This window comes from Triticum aestivum, chromosome 6A (genome assembly GCF_018294505.1).
Source record: "Triticum aestivum cultivar Chinese Spring chromosome 6A, IWGSC CS RefSeq v2.1, whole genome shotgun sequence".
NCBI classification, from domain to species: Eukaryota; Viridiplantae; Streptophyta; class Magnoliopsida; order Poales; family Poaceae; genus Triticum; species Triticum aestivum.
Window position 1 is genome coordinate 140144292 of NC_057809.1, and position 21548 is coordinate 140165839.

General features: G+C 43.5%; 1 pseudogene; it reads right to left on the bottom strand.

The window, feature by feature from the left end:
- LOC123129542 (uncharacterized) overlaps nt 1-21548 on the bottom strand; it is a 99131-nt pseudogene that overhangs the window by 51869 nt on the left and 25714 nt on the right.

Here is a 21548-nt window from a genome sequence, read left to right on the forward strand (position 1 = left end):
GAGGTAGCACTCTACTACACATGTCACACCAATCTCCCTTCCCTTATACTAGGTTTACATCATTAGTGGTCTCTCTACTCCACATACACACACTCCCTCTCACACACAAACGTGCGCACGAACACACACAGACACGCACAAACACCCATTAATCTGGATCCTCATCTCTCCCCATGTCCGCATGTGTATCTCACACACTCACTCTCTAATTATGTATATGTGTCTCCATGTTACACAATACAAAGCCCCATGTACATGTCTCTCTCTATCCTCCACACACATAGACACAAAGAATTTGTTATCATTGCCTCAGTCTCTAGACATATCACAACGAACACTATCTCTCTCTCTCTCTCTAGCAAACACGCTCAACAAGGGTTTCCCCGTGAATAACTTACCGTCTATTCATCAACAGTCGTGGCAGTACGGCGAACACAATACGTGAAAAATAATAAATCTACACATGCTTAGACCACCTAGTATGACTACTAGGACTAGATCAAGCCAAAAGCATGCCACCGTCACCCCCTCCTTATCGGCGACGGGAAAACCTTTGTTTTACACAGTCGAGAAGTCATTGTGCTAAGGCCTCACATGCTGAGCCGTTGAATAGAATGTAGATGCTAGTTTACGGAAACAAGTATCAATAATACGTTTGTATCTCCATACTTATATTTCTTCTCTTATAAAAAACCGAGTTGGTGATGATGGTACGCGTGCCATCTTGCAATATAGACTGCCCGATCTATATCTGACAGATGGAAATTAAACTAAAAGATACCTGCACCCCTCTCCACATTTGCAAACAAGGCCTTCCCTCGTTCATCCTTATCTCCAACAACCTCATTGTTGAGCAATTAAGAAAGGAAGCCTCTGGAACAAACTGGCCTGGCGGCCGCTGCCGGCGTCGTCAATCCCCATGCCTCCGCTTTGTCCGACCACCAATCACCACCACGCCCCACTCCTCTTCACCTTATCTCCTATTTCTCGAGATATCATTAGTTTTTACACATGGGATTACTCCCGCATGGGTCAATCACAACAAGTGTTTTATAAAAAATGCATCTTGACGTTCCGTGCAATGCACGAATCTTGCTAGTACTCCTACAGAAGACTAAGTTGGTGATGATGGTGTGTCTACCATCCATCATTTGTGACCATTAGATCTGCATCTAATGACTGTGAGGTAAGTTGTTGCCTTTTCTCACCAACATCCCACTTGTCTACCAATTTGCAGAAAAACCCATAATTAGTATCTTAAAACCAACCACATCCCTCCCTGACCTCACCAAAATAGCCCAAGGAATATATTCTAATTGAAACATAATATATCTCTAGTGATATATGTATATCAAAATTAGAGTGTTTTGTATCAAGTTTGTGAATAAATATTATTCTAATTATGATTCGTTGCAACGCACATGAACATTGCTAGTATTTCCAACCATGCGTTTTTCCTAGTATTCCATAGTTTTGAGTTTTCCATCAAGATATTAGTCACTCATGGTTGATATTTACTTCCAATTATGTACACATATGCACTATGTAACTAGCCTTGCTTATTGGGTTCCAAAGCTTAACTTTCACTCCCACTTACAATATGTAGAGTATTTAACAAAAAACTACCACTTTCAACTAGCCCAAGGAAGAATATATTGTACAAAGAATAGCAAAAACATACCCAAAATTTCTTAATCGCCAAAAACTACTACCTAGTACTCCCTCCGTCCAACAATGTAAGACATTTTTGCAAGCTAGTTTAGCTTGCAAAAACATCTTATATTATGGGACAGAGGGGCAACCAATTAGGTTAGTTTAAACCCATTTATGACAGGGTTGGCCCACACATCCATGCTGACGAGGCAGCTTAAACCAACACATTTTGTTTGACCGTTGACACGAGGGACCCACATCTGATGTTCTATCCTGTTATTGCCCCTCAAATCAATATTTTTCCTAAACATTACTTCAAACAGTATTGATGTGTGTTCGTCGGTGGCGCCGATGATGAGCGAGTTGGCCGCCGCTCCGCCGGACGGGCCGCACACCGTGCTGGCCTCCGCACGGGTTAGCAGGCTGGTCCGAGCGTGACTAACGAGCGAGCAAACCGCCGCGCCATCGTGCCAATCTAGCAAACCTTGCAGACAAGCAGCTGGACGGAGCTATCTTGGCTAGCTAGCGGCCGCGAGCGTCGGACGGAGCTGGCATCCGGGCTGCCGCAAGATGGGCTCTGAACCGTCGGTGGTTTTGACCTCGCCTTCTGCCAGCGGCGGTAGCTGCGTCCCATGGCCGAGGATGACTTGGTGGACGGGCTGGAGGTAGGAGGTCACTCGGGGATTTTTGTGCAGACAGACATGTAGGTCCCACAAGTCATAACGCCGGGTCGAATAGAAGGCGTTGACTTAATGGGCGACATAGGCCCTATTTGGATACTCTAAGTCAGAGGTTATAGTTAGATTCTAACCTTGAACTAACTCTAACCAAAGTGGTGTTTGGATGGCAGGGTTAGATTGACAACAAATGTATCCAAACAGGGCCATGGGTTGAAACGTGCCTATAACGGCACTTTGTAGAGTAGTCGTTTCTTGGTAGGGCTGGTTGGTAAGAGCATGTACAATGGTTGATAAGGTAGTCTTATCTTAAGTCTGCCACGTATGCAAGTGGTAGTAGTTTCTTACCATTATTAGTGGTTTCTTGCATTATTAGGGGTTTCTTGTAAGGAACAATGTACTACTAGCGACAAAAGGCGATTCTAGGTTGTGTTGTACTCCAATGAGTACTACCAGTGGTCGCCGGAGTGTATACCTCATTTTGTGGGTTCGATCCCGGCTGAACGCACGTCAGCCTTTTTTTAAAATAGTAACTTTGCTGCGAGCCAATATTTTACACGGGTAGTTTGACTTTTGAAGTCAAACGGACGTGCGGTACCACAATCTGGGTGCACTGGATAGCCTGGCCACGTGAACGGGTTTTCCTTCCCAGCATCTCGTGGCTCGCGTGCTCGCCCTAGCCGCACCTTGCTTGTAGCTTCCTCATCAACTAGTAGCATATTTAAACTAGTGCCTCCCAATTAAGAGGAGCCGAAAAAGCCTGGCGGGGCATTGGGAACTGTGCATTATGGCTTTGTACGTAAAGTGCTCTACTACTACTCTGTAGCTTGTGGCGTTGCACGCATGGACTTCACTCCATTATCGGCTCTACTATAAAAGAAATTCCTCTTGACGTGCTTTTTTTTAAACGGAGGCAAAAACTTTGCTTCATCTCATTCATAAAGAAGGAACTACTAACAACGTTCGATGAGATCCATTACACCTCCACAAATGGAAGCGAAAAGCCTAGTCTCGTTGTATCAGATAACTCAAATGTTCTGCCCCGCAGTAACCGTCGCTGATAAACAGGCTGCTAGTGTGTGCATGAGAGGAGCGGCTGAGTAGGCCAGCTACGTGAGAGGAGCGGCTGAATAAAGCACCGAGAGTACCCACTAGGCCACTATGCAGGTGTACTTTCCCTGCATTGTTAGTAGAGCGATGGTTCTAGAGAACAGTAGTGCCCTCCACTTCCAACTGTAGCTCCTTGGCCCTGAGATTCAAGAGTTCAAAACTGGTGCACTATACTAGAAGTATAGTACATCGCACTACTAGTTGAGAAAGTAGTACTAGTACTACTACAGTACGAGTACGTACTCCTCCGTCACATAATGTAAGACGTTTTTTTCCACTAGTTGGCATGTACAAAAAATAGCAAAAACATACCCAAGCCAAAAACTACTAGCTAGTGCAAAAAAATTCTTACTAGTGCTATTATTTACAGTATAATGCAATCCCATAACGTCCCATCATTCTAGTACTAGTAGTAAATAATAGACTCACCCCTTCGCTAAGGAACGATCTACAGTTGGAAGGGACGAGGCCCTGCGGTTACTACGCTCTTATCTCCTCCTCCCTAGTTCCCCTTCCCCCGAAGAGAAGGCAGTTCATCCCTGCTCCCATGGATTTGCCAGGCGGTTCTCCTCCTCGTCGGGGCTGGGAGACCTTGGACGACGATCCTCTGGGAGAAATCGCATGCTGCTCCGATGTCCTCACCGCCGCAAGACTCGATGCTTCCTGCACCAACTTTTTCAAGACGATGCTTAAAAAGGCTTGGGAAAAGGCCATGCTTGTTGGTCTTCCATGCGTCCACGAGGAGAAGGTTCTTCTATGGGACAATCCTTCGAACAGTCCACCGCTCCCTGGCCATGGTTGTACGTTGACTCAGCTAGAGTTGCCGGCGTTGAGAGGTAGTCGGATTTTGTCCGATGAGCAGGTTAGTAATGGAGTTTGATCATGTAGTACTTAGTTATTCCATTTCCATCCCGTAATTTCTCCGCTGCCCACCGTCTTATATATAGGTCTGGGTCGGTGCCAACGAAGATTGGCTTGCATACCTCTGGCCGGATACCACCATCATTTTGCACAACATCCACATCAGTGTGGCCGTTCCGGTAGATGATAACCCACAAGTATAGGGGATCACAACAGTTTTCGAGGGTAGAGTAGTCAACCCAAATTTATTGATTCGACACAAGGGGAGCCAAAGAATATTCTCAAGTATTAGCAGCTGAGTTGGCAATTCAACCACACCTGGAAACTTAATATCTGCAGCAAGGTATTTAGTAGCAAAGTAATATGACAGTAGTGCTAATGGTAGCAAAAGGTAATGATAGCAAAAGTAATGTTTTTGGTATTTTGTAGTGATGATAGCAATAGCAATGGGAAAGTAAATAAGCGAAGAACAATATATGGAAAGCTCATAGGCAATGGGTCGATGATAGAGAATTATGCCAGATGCGGTTCATCATGTAACAGTCATAACCTAGGGTGACACAGAACTAGCTCCAATTCATCAATGTAATGTAGGCATGTATTCCGAATATAGTCATACGTGCTTATGGAAAAGAACTTGCATGACATCTTTTATCCTACCCTCCTATGGCAGCTGGGTCCTAACGGAAATTAAGGCCTCCTTTTAATAGAGTACCGGACCAAAGCATTAACACATAGTGAATAAATGAACTCCTCAAACTATGGTATCACCGGTAAGTATCCCGATTATTGTCACTTCGGGGTTAATGGATCATAACACATAATAGGTGACTATAGACTTGCAAGATAGGATCAAGAACTCTCATATATTGATGAAAACATAATAGGTTCAGATCTGAAATCATGGCACTCGGGCCCTAGTGACAAGCATTAAGCATAGCAAAGTCATAGCAACATCAATCTCAGAACATAGTGGATACTAGGGATCAAACCCTAACAAAACTAACTCGATTACATGATAAATCTCATCCAACCCATCACCGTCCAGCAAGCCTAAGTTGGAATTACTCATGCACGGTGGTGAGCATCATGAAATTGGTGATGGAGGAAGGTTGATGATGACGATGGCGACGGATTCCCCTCTCCGGAGCCCTGAACGGACTCCAGATCAGCCTTCCCGAGAGGTTTTAGGGCTTGGCGGCAGCTCCGTATTGTAAAATGCGATGAATCCTTCTCTCTAATTTTTTTCTCTCCGAAACCAAATATATAGAGTTGGAGTCGAGGTCGGAGGAGCTCTAGGGGCCCACGAGGTTGGGGGGCACGCCCCCACCCTCGTGGCTAGGGTGTGGGCCCCCTGGTCTTCATCTTTTGCAAGGATTTTTTATTATTTCCGAAAAGATATTCCATGAAGTTTCAGGTCATTCCGAGAACTTTTGTTTCTGCACATAAATAACACCATGGCAATTCTGCTGAAAACAATGGCAGTCCGGGTTAGTTCCATTCAAATCATGCAAGTTAGAGTCCAAAACAAGGGCAAAAGTGTTTGGAAAAGTAGATACGATGGAGACGTATCAACTCCCCCAAGCTTAAACCTTTGCTTGTCCTCAAGCAATTCAGTTGACAAACTGAAAGTCATAAAGAAAAACTTTTACAAACTCTGTTTGCTCTTATTGTTGAAAATATGTAAAGCTAGCATTCAAGTTTTCAGCAAAGATTATGAACTAACCATATTCACAATAACGCATAGGTCTCATGTTTACTCATATCAATGGCATAATCAACTAGTGAGCAATAATAATAAATCTCGGATGACAACACTTTCTCAAAACAATCATAGTATGATATAACAAAATGGTATCTCGCTAGCCCTTTCTGAGACCGCAAAACATAAATGCAGAGCACCTTTAAAGATCAAGGACTGACTAGACATTGTAATTCATGGTAAAAGAGATCCCGTCAAGTTGTATTCAATGTAAACTAACAGTAATGAATGCAAATGACAGCGGTGCTCTCCAACTAGTGCTTTTTAATAAGAGGATGATGACTCAACATAAAAGTAAATAGATAGGCCCTTCGCAGAGGGAATCAGGGATTTGTAGAGGTGCCAGAGCTCGGTTTTGAAATAGAGGTCAATAATATTTTGAGCGGTATACTTTCATTGTCAACATAACAACCAAGAGATGGCGATATCTTCCATGCTACACACATTATAGGCGGTTCCCAAACAGAATGGTAAAGTTTATACTCCCCCTTCCACCAACAAGCGTCAATCCATGGCTTGCTCGAAACGACGAGTGCCTCCAACTAACAAGAGTACCAGGGGGAGTTTTGTTTGCAATTATTTTGATTTGATTTGCATAAAGCATGGGACTGGGCATCCCGGTGACCAGCCATTTTCTCGTGAGTGAGGAGCGGATTCCACTCCTCTTGAGAATAACCCGCCTAACATGGAAGATACAGACAACCCTAGTTGATACATGAGCTATTCGAGCATACAAAACAGGATATTTATTTGAAGGTTTAGAGTTTGGCACATACAAATTTACTTGGAACTACAGGTAGATACCGTATATAGGTAGGTATGGTGGACTCATATGGAATAACTTTGGGGTTTATGGAGTTGGATGCACAAGCAGTATTCCCGCTTAGTACAAGTGAAGGCTAGCAAAAGACTGGGAAGCGACCAGCTAGAGAGCGACAACAATCATGAACATGCATTAAAATTAATCAACACCGAATGCAAGCATGAGTAGGATATAATCCACCATGAACATAAATATTGTGAAGGATATATTGATTTTGTTTCAACTACATGCGTGAACATGTGCCAAGTCAAGTCACTTAAATCATTCAGAGGAGGATAGCACCCTACCATACCACATCACAACCATTTTAATAGCATGTTGGCACGCAAGGTGAACCATTATAAGCTCCTAGCTAATCAAGCATGGCACAAGAAACTATGATCTCTAGTTGTCATTGCAAACATGTTTATTCATAATAGGCTGAATCAGGAACGATGAACTAATCATTTTACAAAAACAAGAGAGGTCGAGTTCATACCAGCTTTTCTCATCTCAGTCAGTCCATCATATATCGTCATAATTGCCTTTCACTTGCACGACCGAACGATGTGGATAATAATAATAGTGCACGTGCATTGGACTAAGTTGGAATCTGCAAGCATTCAATAAACAGGAGGAGACAAGGCAATACGGGCTCTTTTGTCAGATCAACAATAATGCATATAAGAGCCACTTCAACAATTTAATTATGGTCTTCTCCTATCGACCCCCAAAGAAAAGAAAAGAAATAAAACTATTTACACGGGAAATCTCCCAACAAGCAAAAGAAGAACATGAAATCTTTTTGGGTTTTCTTTTTAATTACTACTACAAGCATGGAAATTAGAACTAATTAAAAGCTACAACTATTTTTTTTTGTTTTTTCTTAAGGTTTTTTAAACACACATGAAGAAAGCGTAAAAAGGAAAGTAAACTAATCATGGATGATACGATGAAAAGGTATGAGCACCGACATCTAGCAATGAGTGTATGAACATGAATGTAATGTCGGTGAGAAATACGTACTCCCCCAAGCTTAGGCTTTTGGCCTAAGTTGGTCTATGGCCACTGTTGGCCTGGCGGATATCCATAGTAATAGTTGGGGTCGTACTGCGAAGAAGAAGACTCTGGTTTCCACTGGTTGGCAATCATCTCCGGATCCCAATGGTAATTAGGGTCAACCTGTGGTTTCGAATCTGGCTCTGTGGCTGATGTAGGGTTCCGGTAGGCGTGAATAGCCTCTAACAGAACAAGGTACTTACCTGCAGATAAATCAAACAAGGAAGGAGCAGGCAGGGTAATAGTCTCAGGATGATGTTTATCAAAGAACAATTTGTATTTAAGCTCTCCTTCCCTATTCTTAACTATAAAATCATGTGCCACCATACTCCTATAATCTAAATAAACGGTGGGCAACAATTTTTCTTCCTTCTCATAATACCTAATAGGTATGTTGAAATGTGCAGCTAGGCGTGAAGCATAAATGCCTCCAAAGATGGGCCCCTTGGTACGGTTCAGACTTAACCGTTTAGCAATAATACCGCCCATTCTAATAGAGTTATCACCGAATAAACCATGGAACAAAATAAGAATATCAGGAATACTAAGGTTTCCACAGTTTTCGTGACCAATTAAGCAATGACTAGCAAATATTGCAAAGTAGCATAAAATAGGAAAATGTATGCTAGTGATTCGTGCATCGGAAACCTTCCTCCTTTCCCCTACGGTGATGGTATCAATAAACCCTTCCACATCGTCACGATGTGGTTCCTCTACGCTGCCCTAGAAAGGGATCAAACAAACCCGACAAAAATCATAAAGTGACATCTCCTTATGCTCATCATATAAATAAAATTCCACCGTAGGTGGTGAGCTCCTAGCATGGAAATGAAAGTTTTGCACAAAGATATTGGTGAGTAAGAGATACTGTTCGCGTCGGTCGTGGAGGAAGGCGGTGAGGCCTGCATTCTCAGCCAATTCATAAAAATCTTCATAAATCCCGGCTGCTCTCAAGAAATCATCGGAGGGCCATTCACACGGCCTAACCTCCGCGGTGCGAGGCAGATTATACTTGGGTTTCCTTGCTTCTTCATTTTGCTTTTCCTTCGAGCTTCGGCTCGATGAGCCCCTCAAAAATCTCTTCATTATTTTCTGAAATTTTCAGTAACTTCAAAATAAAAGTGAACCAAGCTCAACAAAATTGATAGCAACAAGTCCTACAAGTGCCTAGAGCCTATATCATGCATCAAAACTACTTTTGACCATATAAATTTGACATGCAAGCTCAAGAACATGGTCACCTACGCAGCATAAATTTGCAATGAATAAAGCACTAGAACAAAAACTAATTTGACCAATAGAGGAGTCACATACCAAGGAACAATCTTCCCAAGCAGTTTTGTGAGAGGTGCTTTCGGCAAGGAGATCGAAAATGACAGCAAAATGAGCTAGAACTCGTGCTTGAGCTGGGTATTCGTGTTTGTAGGAGGAAGAAGAAGTGTGTGGGTGCAGGAATAAGTGGAGGAGGTCCACCATGGGCCCACGAGGCAGGGGCGCGCCCTCCACCCTCGTGGCCAGGTGGATGACCCCCCTACTGTGTTCTCATTGCCAAATATTCTCAAATATTCTAGAAAAAAAATCATATTTAAATTTCAGGGCATTTGGAGAACTTTTATTTTTGGGGTATTTTTTATATTGCACGGATAATCAGATAACAAACAGAAAATACTTATTTTTATTTTATTTAATATAAATAACAGAAAGTAAAAGGAGGGTACACAGAGTCGTGCCTTCTAGTTTCATCCATCTCATGCTCATCAAAAGGAATCCACTAACAAGGTTGATCAGGTCTTGTTTGTTGGAAATATGCCCTAGAGGCAATAATAAAATTATTATTATTATATTTCCTTGTTCATGATAATTGTCTATTGTTCATGCTATAATTGTGTTATCCGGAAATCATAATACATGTGTGAATACATAGACCATAACATGTCCCTAGTAAGCCTCTAGTTAACTAGCTCGTTGATCAATAGATAGTCACGGTTTCCTGACTATGGACATTGGATGTCATTGATAACGGGATCACATCATTAGGAGAATGATGTGATGGACAAGACCCAATCCTAAGCATAGCACAAGATCGTGTAGTTCGTTTGCTAAAGCTTTTCCAATGTCAAGTATCATTTCCTTAGACCATGAGATCGTGTAACTCCCGGATGCCGTAGGAGTGCTTTGGGTGTACCAAACGTCACAACGTAACTGGGTGACTATAAAGGTATACTACAGGTATCCCGAAAGTATCTGTTGGGTTGACACGGATCGAGACTGGAATTTGTCACTCCGTATAACGGAGAGGTATCTTTGGGCCCACTCGGTAATGCATCATCATAATGAGCTCAATGTGACCAAGTGTTTGGTCATGGGATCATGCATTACGGTACGAGTAAAGTGACTTGCCGGTAACGAGATTGAACGAGGTATTGGGATACCGACGATCGAATCTCGGGCAAGTAACATACCGATTGACAAAGGGAATTGAATACGGGATTGATTGAATCCCCGACATCATGGTTCATCCGATGAGATCATCGTGGAACATGTGGGAGCCAACATGGGTATCCAGATCCCGTTGTTGGTTATTGACCGTAGAGTCGTCTCGGTCATGTCTGCGTGTCTCCCGAACCCGTAGGGTCTACACACTTAAGGTTTGGTGACGCTAGGGTTGTAGAGATATTAGTATGTGGTAACCCAAAAGTTGTTCGGAGTCCCGGATGAGATCCCGGATGTCACGAGGAGTTCCGGAATGGTCCGGAGGTGAAGATTTATATATAGGAAGTCCAGTTTCGGCCATCGGGAAAGTTTCGGGGGTAATCGGTATTGTACCGGGAGCACCGGAAGGGTCCCGGGGGTCCACCGGGTGGGGCCACCTATCTCGGAGGGCCCCATGGGCTGAAGTGGGAGGGGAACCAGCCCCTGGTGGGCTGGTGTGCCCCCCATGGGCCTCCCCCTGCACCTAGGGTTGGAAACCCTAGGGGTGGGGGCGCCCCACTTGACTTGGGGGGCAAGCCCCCCTTGGCCGCCGCCCCCCCTTGGAGATTGGATCTCCTAGGGCCGGCGCCCCCCCTAGGGGCCCTATATATAGTGGGGGGAGGGAGGGCAGCCGCACCAAGTCTCTGGCGCCTCCCTCTCCCCACGTAACACCTCTATCTTTCTCGTTGGAGCTTGGCGAAGCCCTGCCGAGATCACCGCTGCTTCCACCACCACGTCGTCGTGCTGCTGGATCTCCATCAACCTCTCCTTCCCCTTGCTGGATCAAGAAGGAGGAGACGTCTTCCCAACTGTACGTGTGTTGAACGCGGAGGTGCCGTCCGTTCGGCTCTTGGTCATCGGTGATTTGGATCACAACGAGTACGACTCCATCAACCCCATTCTCTTGAACGCTTCCGCTCGCGATCTAGAAGGGTATGTAGATGCACTCCCCTCTCCCTCGTTGCTAGATGACTCCATAGATTGATCTTGGTGATGCATAGAAAATTTTAAAATTATGCTACGTTCCCCAACAGTGGCATCATGAGCTAGGTCTATGCGTAGTTTCTTTGCACGAGTAGAACAGAAGTTGTTGTGGGCGTTGATTTTGTCAATTTACTTGCCATTACTAGTCTTATCTTGATTCGGCGGCATCGTGGGATGAAGCGGCCCGGGCCGACCTTACACGTATGCTTACGTGAGACTGGTTCCACCGACTGACATGCACTAGTTGCATAAGGTGGCTAGCGGGTGTCTATCTCTCCCACTTTAGTCGGATCGGATTCGATGAAAAGGGTCCTTATGAAGGGTAAATAGAAATTGGCATATCACGTTGTGGTTTTGGCGTAGGTAAGAAATGTTCTTGATAGAAACCTATAGCAGCCACGTAAAAACTTGCAACAACAATTAGAGGACGTCTAACTTGTTTTTGCAGCATGTGCCATGTGATGTGATATGGCCAAAAGGATGTGATGAATGATATATGTGATGTATGAGATTGATCATGTTCTTGTAATAGGAATCACGACTTGCATGCCGATGGGTATGACAACCGGCAGGAGCCATAGGAGTTGTCTTAATTTATTTATGACCTGCGTGTCAACATAAATGTCATGTAATTACTTTACTTTATTGCTAAACCGTTAGCCATAGTAGTAGAAGTAATAGATGGCGAGCTAACTTCATGAAGACACGATGATGGAGATCATGGTGTCATGCCGGTGACGATAATGATCATGGCGCCCCGAAGATGGAGATCAAAAGGAGCAAATGATATAGGCCATATCATGTCACTATTTGATTGCATGTGATGTTTATCATGTTTTACATCTTATTTGCTTAGAACGACGGTAGCTTAAATAAGATGATCCCTCACATAATTTCAAGAAAGTGTTCCCCCTAACTGTGCACCGTTGCGAAGGTTCGTTGTTTCGAAGCACCACGTGATGATCGGGTGTGATAGATTCTAACGTTCGAATACAACGGGTGTAAGCCAGATTTACACACGCAATACACTTAGGTTGACTTGACGAGCCTAGAATGTACAGACATGGCCTAGGAACACGGAAGACCGAAAGGTCGAACATGAGTCGTATAGAAGATACGATCAACATGAAGATGTTCACCGATGATGACTAGACCGTCTCACGTGATGATCGGACACGGCCTAGTTGACTCGGATCATGTATCACTTAGATGACTAGAGGGATGTCTGTCTGAGTGGGAGTTCATTAAATAATTTGATTAGATGAACTTAATTATCATGAACTTAGTCTAAAATCTTTGCAATATGTCTTGTAGATCAAATGGCCCACGCTAATGTTGCCCTCAACTTCAACGCGTTCCTAGAGAAAACCAAGCTGAAAGACGATGGCAGCAACTACACGGACTGGGTCCGTAACCTGAGGATTATCCTCATAGCTGCCAGGAAAGCATATGTCCTTGATGCACCGCTAGGTGAAGCACCTGTTTTCCCTGCAGAACAAGATGTTATAAATGCTTGGCAAACACGTAGTGATGATTACTCCCTGGTTCAGTGCGGCATGCTTTACAGCTTAGAACCAGGGCTCCAAAAGCGTTTTGAGCAACACGGAGCATATGAGATGTTCCAAGAGCTGAAAATGGTTTTCCAAGCTCACGCTCGGGTCAAGAGATATGAAGTCTCCGACAAGTTCTATAGTTGTAAGATGGAGGACAACAGTTCTGTCAGCAAGCACATACTCAAAATGTGTAGGCTGCATAACCGCTTGTCTCAGCTAGGAGTTAATCTCCCGGATGATGCGGTCATTGACAGAATCCTTCAGTCGCTCCCACCTAGCTACAAGAGTGTGATGAAATTCAATATGCAGGGGATGGAAAAGACCATTCCTGAGGTATATTCAATGCTGAAATCAGCGGAGGTGGAAATCAAAAAGGAACATCAAGTGTTGATGGTTAATAAAACCACTAAGTTCAAGAAAGGCAAGGGTAAAAAGAACTTCAAGAAGGACGGCAAGGGAGTTGCCGCACCCGATAAGCAAGCTGGCGAGAAGAAGTCAAAGAATGGACCCAAGCCTGAGACTGAGTGCTTTTATTACAAGGAAACGATCACTGGAAGCGGAATTGCCCCAAGTACTTAGCGGAAAAGAAGGCTGACAATACCAAAGGTATATGTGATATACATGTTATTGATGTGTACCTTACCAGTGCTCATAGTAGCTCCTCGGTATTTGATACCGGTGCAGTTGCTCATATTTGTAACTCAAAATAGGAACTACGGAATAAACGGAGACTGGCGAAGGACGAGGTGACGATGCGCGTCGGGAATGGTTCCAAGGTCGATGTGATCGCTGTCAGCACGCTGCCTCTTCAGTTACCTACAGGATTAGTTTTAAACCTCAATAATTGTTATTTAGTACCAGCTTTGAGCATGAACATTGTATCTGGATCTCGTTTAATGCGAGATGGCAACTCATTTAAATCTGAGAATAATGGTTGTTCTATTTATATGAGAGACATGTTTTATGGTCATGCCCCGCTGGTCAATGGTTTATTCTTATTTAATCTCGAACGTGATGTTACACACATTCATAGTGTGAATGCCAAAAGATGTAAGGTTGATAATGATAGTCCCACATACTTGTGGCACTGCCGCCTTGGTCACATTGGTGTCAAACGCATGAAGAAACTCCATGCAGATGGACTTTTGGAGTCTCTTGATTATGAATCATTTGACACGTGCGAACCATGCCTCATGGGTAAAATGACCAAGACTCCGTTCTCCGGAACAATGGAGCGAGCAACCAACTTATTGGAAATCATACATACTGATGTGTGCGGTCCAATGAGCGTTGAGGCTCGTGGTGGCTATCGTTATGTCCTCACCCTCACTGATGACTTAAGTAGATATGGGTATGTCTACTTAATGAAACACAAGTCTGAGACCTTTGAAAAGTTCAAGGAATTTCAGAGTGAGGATGAGAATCAACGTGACAGGAAAATCAAGTTCTTACGATCAGATCGTGGGGGAGAATATTTGAGTCATGAATTTGGCACGCACTTAAGGAAATGTGGAATAGTTTCACAACTCACGCCGCCTGGAACACCACAGTGTAATGGTGTGTCCAAACATCATAATCGCACCCTTTTGGATATGGTACGATCTATGATGTCTCTTACCGATCTACCGCTATCATTTTGGGGTTATGCTATAGAGACTGCCGCATTCACTTTAAATAGGGCTCCGTCGAAATCCGTTGAGACGACACCGTATGAATTATGGTTTGGCAAGAAACCTAAGCTGTCGTTTCTGAAAGTTTGGGGATGCGATGCTTATGTCAAGAAACTTCAACCTGAAAAGCTCGAACCCAAATCGGAAAAATGCGTCTTCATAGGATACCCTAAAGAAACTATTGGGTATACCTTCTACCTCAGATCCGAAAGCAAGATCTTTGTTGCCAAGAATGGATCCTTTCTAGAGAAAGAGTTTCTCTCGAAAGAAGTAAGTGGGAGGAAAGTAGAACTTGATGAAGTATTGCCTCTTGAACCGAAGAGTGGCGCAGCTCAAGAAATTGTTCCTGAGGTGTCTGCACCGACTAGGGAGGAAGTTAATGATGATGATCATGAAACTTCAGATCAAGTTGCTACTGAACTTCGAAGGTCCACAAGGATGCATTCCGCACCAGAGTGGTACGGCAACCCTGTCCTGGAAATCATGTTGTTGGACAATGGTGAACCTTCGAACTATGAAGAAGCGATGGCGGGCCCAGATTCCAACAAATGGCTAGAAGCCATGAAATCCGAGATAGGATCCATGTATGAAAACGAAGTATGGACTTTGACTGACTTGCCCGTTGATCAGCGAGCCATAGAAAATAAATGGATCTTTAAGAAGAAGACAGACGCGGATGGTAATGTGACCATCTATAAAGCTCGGCTTGTCGCTAAGGGTTATCGACAAGTTCAAGGGGTTGACTACGATGAGACTTTCTCACCTGTAGCGAAGCTGAAGTCCGTCCGAATCATGTTAGCAATTGCCGCATTCTATGATTATGAGATATGGCAAATGGATGTCAAAACGGCATTCCTTAATGGTTTCCATAAGGAAGAATTGTATACGATGCAGCTGGAAGGTTTTGTCGATCCTAAGAATGCTGACAAGGAGTGCAAGCTCCAACGCTCAATCTATGGGCTGGTGCAAGCATCTCGGAGTTGGAACATTCGTTTTGATGAGATGATCAAAGCGTTTGGGTTTACGCAGACTTATGGAGAAGCCTGCGTTTACAAGAAAGTGAGTGGGAGCTCCGTAGCATTTCTCATATTGTATGTGGATGACATACTATTGATGGGAAATGATATAGAATTCTTGGAAAGCATAAAGGCCTACTTGAACAAGTGTTTTTCAATGAAGGACCTTGGAGAAGCTGCTTATATATTAGGCATCAAGATCTATAGAGATAGATCGAGACGCCTCATTGGTCTTTCACAAAGTACATACCTTGACAAGATATTGAAGAAATTCAATATGGATCAGTCCAAGAAGGGGTTCTTGTCTGTATTACAAGGTGTGAGATTGAGCACAGCTCAATGCCCGACCACGGCAGAAGATAGAGAAAAGATGAGTGTTGTCCCCTATGCCTCGCCCATAGGGTCTATCATGTATGCCATGCTGTGTACAAGACCCGGTGTAAACCTTGCTGTAAGTTTGGTAGGAAGGTACCAAAGTAATCCCGGCGTGGAACACTGGACAGCGGTCAAGAATATCCTGAAGTACTTGAAAAGGACTAAGGATATGTTTCTCGTCTATGGAGGTGATGAAGAGCTCGTCGTAAAGGGTTACGTCGATGCTAGCTTCGACACAGATCTGGATGACTCTAAGTTACAAACCGTATACGTGTATATTTTGAATGGTGGGGCAATCAGCTGGTGCAGTTGCAAGCAAAGCGTCGTGGCGGGATCTACATATGAAGCGGAGTACATGGCAGCCTCGGAGGCAGCACAAGAAGCAATCTGGGTGAAGGAGTTCATTACCGACCTAGGAGTTATTCCCAATGCGTCGGGCCCAATGACTCTCTTCTGTGACAACACTGGAGCTATTGCCCTTGCCAAGGAGCCCAGGTTTCACAGGAAGACCATGCATATCAAGCGTCGCTTCAACTCCATTCGTGAAAATGTTCAAAATGGAGACATAGATATTTGCAAAGTGCATACGGACCTGAATGTCGCAGATCTGTTGACTAAACCTCTTCCTCGAGCAAAACATGATCAACACCAGAACTCTATGGGTGTTCGATTCATCACAATGTAACTAGATTATTGACTCTAGTGCAAGTGGGAGACTATTGGAAATATGCCCTAGAGGCAATAATAAAATGATTATTATTATATTTCCTTGTTCATGATAATTTTCTATTGTTCATGCTATAATTGTGTTATTCGGAAATCATAATACATGTGTGAATACATAGACCATAACATGTCCCTAGTAAGCCTCTAGTTAACTAGCTCATTGATCAATAGATAGTCACGGTTTCCTGACTATGGACATTGGATGTCATTGATAACGGGATCACATCATTAGGAGAATGATGTGATGGACAAGACCCAATCCTAAGCATAGCACAAGATCGTGTAGTTCGTTTGCTAGAGCTTTTCCAATGTCAAGTATCATTTCCTTAGACCATGAGATCGTGTAACTCCCGGATGCCGTAGGAGTGCTTTGGGTGTACCAAATGTCACAACGTAACTGGGTGACTATAAAGGTATACTACATGTATCCCCGAAAGTATCTGTTGGGTTGACACGGATCGAGACTGGAATTTGTCACTCTGTATGACGGAGAGGTATCTCTGGGCCCACTCGGTACTGCATCATCATAATGAGCTCAATGTGACCAAGTGTTTGGTCACAGAATCATGCATTACGGTGCGAGTAAAGTGACTTGCCGGTAACGAGATTGAAGGGGTATTGGGATACTGATGATCGAATCTCGGGCAAGTAACGTACCGATTGACAAAGGGAATTGAATACATGATTGATTGAATCCTCGACATTGTGGTTCATCCGATGAGATCATCGTGGAACATGTGGGATCCAACATGGGTATCCAGATCCTTCTGTTGGTTATTGACCGGAGAGTCGTCTCGGTCATGTCTGCGTGTCTCCCAAACCCGTAGGGTCTACACACTTAAGGTTCGGTGACGCTAGGGTTGTAGAGATATTAGTATGTGGTAACCCGAAAGTTGTTCGGAGTCCCGTATGAGATCCCGGACGTCACGAGGAGTTCCGGAATGGTCCGGAGGTGAATATTTATATATAGGAAGTCCAGTTTCGACCATCGGGAAAGTTTCGGGGGTAATCGGTATTGTACCGTGACCACCGGAAGGGTCCCGGGGGTCCACCGGGTGGGGCCACCTATTCTAGAGGGCCCCATGGGCTTAAGTGGGAGGGGAACGAGCCCCTGGTGGGCTGGTGCGCCCCCCATGGGCCTCCCCCTGCGCCTAGGGTTGGAAACCCTAGGGGTGGGGGGCGCCCCACTTGACTTGGGGGGCAAGCCCCCTTTGCCCCCCCCCCTTGGAGATTGGATCTCCTAGGGCCAGCGCCCCCCTAGGTGCCCTATATATAGTGGGGGGAGGGAGGGCAGCCGCACCAAGTCTCTGGCGCCTCCCTCTCCCCACATAACACCTCTCTCTCTCGTTGGAGCTTGGCGAAGCCCTGCCGAGATCACCGCTGCTTCCACCACCACGCCGTCGTACTGCTGGATCTCCATCAACCTCTCCTTCCCCTTGCTGGATCAAGAAGGAGGAGACGTCTTCTCAACCGTACGTGTGTTGAACGCGGAGGTGCCGTCCGTTCGGCGCTTGGTCATTGGTGATTTGGATCACGACGAGTATGACTCCATCAACCCCGTTCTCTTGAATGCTTCCGCTCGCGATCTACAAGGGTATGTAGATGCACTCCCCTCTCCCTCATTGCTAGATGACTCCATAGATTGATCTTGGTGATGCATAGAAAATTTTAAAATTATGCTACGTTCCCCAACATTGTTAACGAACTCATTCCGAATAACATGGAACCGGAGAAATTTTGAATAACACTATGTTACCTCAACGGGGATATGCACATCCCCAATAATAAGAATATCATATTTCTTCTTGACAGTAGGAAGAGGAAATTCAAAACCTCCCAATATAATCGATGAAAATTTTCCAATAGAGTTGATACTATGAACTTGAGGTTGTTTCCTTGGAAAGTGTACCGTATACTCATTACCATTAACATGAAAAGTGACATTGCCTTTAGTGCAATCAATAACAGCCCCTACAGTATTCAAAAAGGGTCTTCCAAGAATAATAGACATACTATCGTCCTCGGGAATATCAAGAATAACAAAGTCCGTTAAAATAGTAATGTTTGCAACTACAACAGGCACATCCTCACAAATACCGACATGTATAGCAGTTGATTTATCAGCCATTTGCAAAGATATTTCAGTAGGTGTCAACTTATTCAAATCAAGTCTACAATATAAAGAGAGAGTCATAACACTAACACCGGCTCCAAGATCACATAAAGCAGTTTTAACATAGTTTCTTTTCATGGAGCATGGTATAGTTGGTACTCCGGGATCTCCTAGTTTCTTTGGTATTCCATCCTTAAAAGTATAATTAGCAAGCATGGTGGAAATTTCAGCTTCCGGTATCTTTCTTTTATTAGTAACAATTTCTTTCATGTACTTAGCATAAGGATTCATTTTGAGCATATCAGTTAATCGCATACGCAAAAAGATAGGTCTAATCATTTCAGCAAAGCGCTCAAAATCCTCATCATCCTTTTTCTTGGATGGTTTGGGAGGAAAAGGCATGGGTTTCTGAACCCAAGGCTCTCTTTCCTTATCATGTTTCCTAGCAACAAAGTCTTTCTTATCATAATGTTGATTCTTTGATTGTGGGTTATCAAGATCAACAGCAGGTTCAATTTCTATATCATTATCATTGCTAGGTTGAGCATCAACATGAACATTATCATTAACATTATCACTAGTTTTAGGTTCATTACCAGATTGTGTTTCAGCATCAGAAATAGAAATCTCATTTGGATTCTTAGGTGTTTCAGTAATAGGTTCACTAGAAGCATGCAAAGTCCTATCATTTTTCTTTTTCTTCCTTTTAGAAGGACTAGGTGTATCTATATTATTTCTCTGAGAGTCTTGCTCAATTCTCTTAGGGTGGCCTTCAGGATACAAAGGTTCCTGAGTCATTCTACCACCTCTAGTCATAACTCTAACAACATTATCATTATTCTTACTATTCAATTCATTGAGCAAATCATTTTGAGCTTTAAGTACTTGTTCTACTTGAGTAGTAATCATAGACGCATGTTTACTAATAAGTTTAAGTTCACCTTTGACATTAGCCATATAATCACCCAAGTGTTCAAGCATACTAGCACTACGTTTTAATTCTCTACCAAAATAAGCATTGAAGTCTTCTTGCTTAACCATAAATTTATTGAACTCATCTAAGCATGGGCTAGCAAACTTAGTAAATGGGATTTCAGCTTTATCATATCTATAGAGAGAATTTACCTTTACTACCTGTGTCGGGTTATCAAGACCATGTATTTCTTCAATAGGAGATGGATTAAGATTATATGTTTCTTCAACAGGCGGTAAATTAAGACCATGTATTTCTTCAATAGGAGGTAAATTCTTAACATCTTCAGCTTTAATACCCTTTTCTTTCATGGATTTCTTTGCCTCTTGCATATCTTCAGGACTGAGAAATAGAATACCCCTTTTCTTCGGAGTTGGTTTAGGAATAGGCTCAGGAGCTGGCTCAGGAAGTGTCCAATTATTTTCATTTGTCAACATATTATTCAATAGAATTTCAGCTTCATCTGGTGTTCTTTCCCTGAAAACAGAACCAGCACAACTATCCAGGTAATCTCTGGAGGCATCGGTTAGTCCATTATAAAAGATATCAAGTATTTCATTTTTCTTGAGAGAATGATCAGGCAAAGCATTAAGTAATTGGAGAAGCCTCCCCCAAGCTTGTGGGAGACTCTCTTCTTCAATTTGAACAAAACTATATATATCCCTCAAAGCAGCTTGTTTCTTATGAGCAGGGAAATATTTAGCAAAGAAGTAATTAATCATATCTTGGGGACTACGCACACAACCAGGATCAAGAGAATTAAACCATATCTTAGCATCACCCTTTAATGAGAATGGAAATATTTTAAGGATATAAAAGTAGCGAGTTCTCTCATCATTAGTGAATAGGGTGTGAGATTGCTGAGTCCCCGTGACTCACAGTTACTTCCAAAACCAGCTTGCAGGTGCCGAGGATACCGTGCAGATGACGCAACCAAGCTCAAGGAGGAGTTCGATGAAGATCTTGTCATTTTTCTTGTTTCGATCTAGTTGATCAGTAGTGGAGCCCAGTCAGGACAATCGGGGATTTGTGTAGCATTTGGGGTAGTCTTCTTTTATTTTGGTTCCGTAGTCGGACCTTGATTGTATCTGGATGATGTAATGCTTTATTCATGTAATTGTGTGAAGTGGCGATTGTAAGCCAACTATGTATCTCTTTCCCTTATGTATTACATGGGTTGTGTGAAGATTACCTCACTTGCGACATTGCTTTCAATGCGGTTATGCCTCTAAGTCGTGCTTCGACACGTGGGAGATATATCCGCATCAAGGGTGTTACAAGTTGGTAATCAGAGCCTTCCCCGACCTTAGGAGCCCGCTGCTTGATCGAATCGCTGGCGTTATTGAGTCTATAAATGTTTTGAGTCATTTAGGAATTATATATATCGGAGAGTTATGACTTCTTTTTACTCCTTAGTCCCTTCGTCGCTCTGGTGAGGCATCCTGGCGTAGAGTTTTGACTATTATCTTCTCAAATTTCACTAAAAAAATTTGGGATCACGCGGGTATCTTGGAATCATTCCGATGGTTTTGTGACGAGAACATTGTTCTTGGTGCCTCCTGTCATTTAGGGGTTGTGGCAGTGTCCCGGGGAGTTGAGCTCCGAGGTGTTGTCGTCACAAGTTTATCGTTGCAGTTCTGGAATACCTGAGATTAGTTTCGCCGACATCGAAAATCTCTTTTATGCAGTTGTTGGTGAGATAACCTCGACGCCACCCAGTACTGGGGCGGGAGTTCGGGAGT